This window comes from Pteropus vampyrus, unplaced genomic scaffold, assembly GCF_000151845.1.
Source record: "Pteropus vampyrus isolate Shadow unplaced genomic scaffold, Pvam_2.0 Scaffold229, whole genome shotgun sequence".
Taxonomy (NCBI): domain Eukaryota; kingdom Metazoa; phylum Chordata; class Mammalia; order Chiroptera; family Pteropodidae; genus Pteropus; species Pteropus vampyrus.
Window position 1 is genome coordinate 2,202,510 of NW_011889010.1, and position 4,107 is coordinate 2,206,616.

Consider the following 4,107-nt stretch of genomic DNA (forward strand, 5'->3'; position numbering starts at 1 on the left):
GAGCTAATTTGGGGCCCTTAAGAACCTGTGGGAAGCATGTATTTACACTGCCGACAGGTAACAAACACCCAGAGCGGAGCGGAAATGTGACAGTCTACAGGGACACCCAGAGTAGGGAGCTTGGCTCTTCTTCACATCTAGGCTTCTGGAAGGAGAATGCCTTGTATCTTTGCAGCGGTATAGGGTGGGGTAGAGGATATACAGAAAGAAACTTACCAGCATGCTGTGATCTGGCAGAGGGAGCCTGGAATTTAGCTGTTTCAGGGAAGATGAGACCTAGAAGTTTCCACATCCCCTTTGGAGATGGGGGAGATGTGGACAAAAGCTCAGTTAGAACCAGAGTTTCTGCCATTGGATCTACAAGGGCCAAGGGAGGAGATGGAACATCCAAACCAAGGACAAATGGGAGGGGCTCAGAGTGGGAGCCAAGTGAGGCTGTGTCAGCCAGGGGACACCTGAGGCCCAGACCAAGTGGAGAGAGACGCAACCATGACCTACGGCGGCCACAGGTCAGCAGCGGACACCAGCAGAATGATCAGGGACAGGACCAGTCCCAACTTAGCGGTCACCACCCAGAGAGCAGCCTAGGCCACCACTTCGCAGCAGAGACCAGTGAAGGATCAGAGGTCACTGCATGGATTTATGGACCCTTCAGCCTCCACTACTGTGACTGTGCAGGATGCAGTAAGTTCTCAGTGGAATAATGATGCCAACTTGGAAAGTGGGGTGGGAACAAGCACAGGGTGTTAAAAGGTTCCTGCTGGATCTGGACTTCAGAGGGACTGAATGCTGACATGAAATGAGAATGTTTACAATTAGAAGGGACTGAAATGATTTTAAGTTTTTCCCTCTGTCACTTACTTCACCTGGTGAAGGCTCATTAAAATCCGATCAGTTATACAAAATACAAGGAAATGTAATATTTTTTCTGCATAACCAAGAGCAAAGTAAATTAACTGGATAGGAGACAGAGTAAGTGTTCAATAAATATTTGTTAAATATATGACTGAATAAAACCAATGGTGTTAGTTTTCTATATCTGCAAAACAAACAAAGTTAGCGGCCCAGGACAATATCCATTTATTTTCCCATAGTGTTGTAGGTCAGAGATCCAAGCATAGCTTAACTGGGTCCTCTGCCCAGAGCCTTGCAAGGTTGCAATCAAGGTGTCTGCAGGGCTGTGCTCCCATGTGGAGCTCAGGGACTTCTTCCAGGCTCATTTAGGTCATTGGCAGAATTTAGCCTCTTGTAGCTGTAGAGTTCTCTCAGCAACTACTGGTGCCTCAGATCCTAGTCACGCAATTGTCTCAACACATGGCAGCCCACTTCTTCAAAGATAGTGGGAAACTCTTTTAAGGCTCACTTGATACGGTCAAACCCTTCCAGGATAATCTCTCTTTAGATTAAGTCAAAGTCAACTGATTAGGGATATTAATTACATCTGCAAAATTTCTTCACCTTTGCTTTATAACATAACCTAATTCATAGGTTTTGCCCAGTGTCACTCAAGAAGAGAGGATTATACAAGACATATACACTGACAAGGGGCAGGAATCTTTGGGGCAATCTTAGAATTCTGCCCATTCTGCCTACTACCTGAGTAATCAGGCGATCTACCACCATGAAGGCTTATGAAGTGTTTCCCACATCCCAACTGGTCATACACAGCCTTCTCAAAGTAAGGGCACAAACTCAGTCTTCTTTACATATGACCACGAAGGCCACTGCTTCTTGAAGTCTTATGCAGAGATAATTATACATGTTTCCTTTCCTAATTGTTCTAGTGAGAGCTGTTGAACATTTTAGTCCTTTAATCAATTTTTCTTTCCAAAATGATCAAATGGGAAACCCACATCTAAGTGCTTAAGAAGCCCCAGTGCAGACTGACATGCTAGTCCATCTGAATCCTGGGGAAATCCATAAAGAAAAGACACTGAGATGTCAGGTACCTTTCCTTAATGTCAGATATGTTAGGGTTAGGAGAAAACAGGTACATATTCAGTCTTCGTATGCTAGGGGAGAGGCTTGCCACAAACTACATGTCCATTTTCATTTCCTCCACTTGCAACTTCTTCCCACTGCTAATTATAAAAATGCTGAGTCTGTCTTCATAGATACATTCTCCACTGCTAAGACATGACTAGTTTACCATTTATGCCCAATTGCTATGCAGCACAATAACAATTATACACATCATTAAATGTGTGTCGGATGAACTTCGCTATATATTTTATTTAAACACCGAACTCTGTTTGGATGAGCATAGTCTTCATATTTGTAGATCATGTCGCATAGATATTTGATGACAGCAAAAAAAGAATTAGAACATTTGTATGCAAAAGAGAAGGTGTCATTGAGTCAGTAAGAATTTCTATGCATGAGTGATTGTCCATGCCCAATCAAAGAAGCAAACAAAAAGCAGAGCTGCAGGGTGTTTTCAAAGAGGTCAAATCAAGACTATCAATTAAATGAACTTCAAAAAATTGTTCAGCTTGCAGGTTTCATTTATTGTTAATTATACACAGATGAAAAAACTTTAAACAGTTCAAGTCAATCAATTTCTGCAGCTAATCACAATTATAGGAAGACTATACACATTCTGTTTTCTCTCTTTCATGTAAAAGGTTAATACATTACGTAACTTTATAGCATTACATACTGAATCACCAACGACTACCGAGAATATTTGTTCATTTTTTTCTTTTCGTTTTTGGTTAAATTAAATGTAAATCTACTCGTCCTTCAGGGGCACCCAGTGACTTAAGATGCCAAAGGCAGAAAAGAATTCAGCAGCAGTTTATGTGACAAGAGTTGGTGATTAAACCCAAGAGTGGTGAGTTATTAGTCTACGATAATCTCTATAGTATGGACAGGTTTTGATTAAACTGTGTACTTTGGAAAGTCTGGGGTGAAGGGAGCTTCTATCTCATATTACCTTTTCAAAAAATAAGTAATATAGAGAAGTTCATCGTAATACTTCTGTTGACTATTCCAAATCATGAAATTACCAATCTTACTTTATATAAATAATAAATGTACTACAATCTAGTATGAACTTCTACATTTATTACTCTAAGAATTGCAGTGCATGAGAAAAGTCCACAGGAAAAGGAAAACAATACCCTAGTGGGGGTGAGGGAGAAAAACATTTGAAAATAAAAAGAAAAATGTGATCTTTTTAAAATAGTATGTGTTCTGCTAGCATGCTTAATCTACCACATAAACCTGTGATTTGCTGAAAACTTTTTAAATGAAAGTTCAGATGGGTCTATGGCCTTACTACCCTGAACAAGCATGATCCCGTCTGATCTCGGAAGCTAAGCAGGGTCGGGCCTGGTTAGTACTTGGATGGGAGACCACCTGGAAGACCAAGTGCTGTAGACATAAAAAAAAATTTAAAAAATAAGGGATTGTAAGCTGACAAGTTCCTTGCAATCTGTGAGGTCAACCAAGGGTTGCCTCGCCTAAAAAAAAAAAAAAAGAAGAAGAAGGTTCAGATGGGAGGTATGGCACCAAACAGAGAAGAAGGAACGTCTTAAGGTATGAGGAGAATGTCACCACCAAGAACGCAGATCTGGTTCTGTAATAAAGGACATTGCAAAGGGTTGAGCAGAATCCCACGTTAGGATCTACTAAGGACTCTTATGTGCCTAATTCAAAAACCATCTCCAATCCCCTTCTCCATTCTCTGTCACCTCCCGTAGGGGGTGGACAATCTATAGTTCATTGTTTTTTCCCAGCTGGATCAGCCGTATAACTTAGCCCTGGCCAGTGAAATGCAAGGGAAAGTAAAGGAAGCTGGGAAACTCATAAGGAAGGTTTCTCTCTCCTGGCTAAGAGAGATGGAAGTGAGGAGTAAGACTACCTGCCTGTGAACCCGAATGCACGAGCAGAGGCTGCTGGGAGCCGCGTCAGCCCTCTGACAGCCATGAGACGCACAGACACCAACCCAACATGCCGACTCTGTGCGCCACTGAGCAAACGTCGCCATCCACCCACGTCTGGACTTGCTACGTGAGAAAAACCATCTCCTCCTGTTTAAACAATCAGTCAGACAGCCTGTTGTTCAGAGCACAATGCATTCTAAATAGGTAGTGAATTATTGGA

General features: G+C 41.9%; 1 pseudogene; it reads left to right on the forward strand.

Annotated features, from left to right (window-relative positions):
• The first annotated feature begins 3,266 nt into the window (after positions 1-3,266).
• Positions 3,267-3,384, forward strand: LOC111728816 (annotated as a pseudogene).
• Positions 3,385-4,107: the final 723 nt, after the last annotated feature.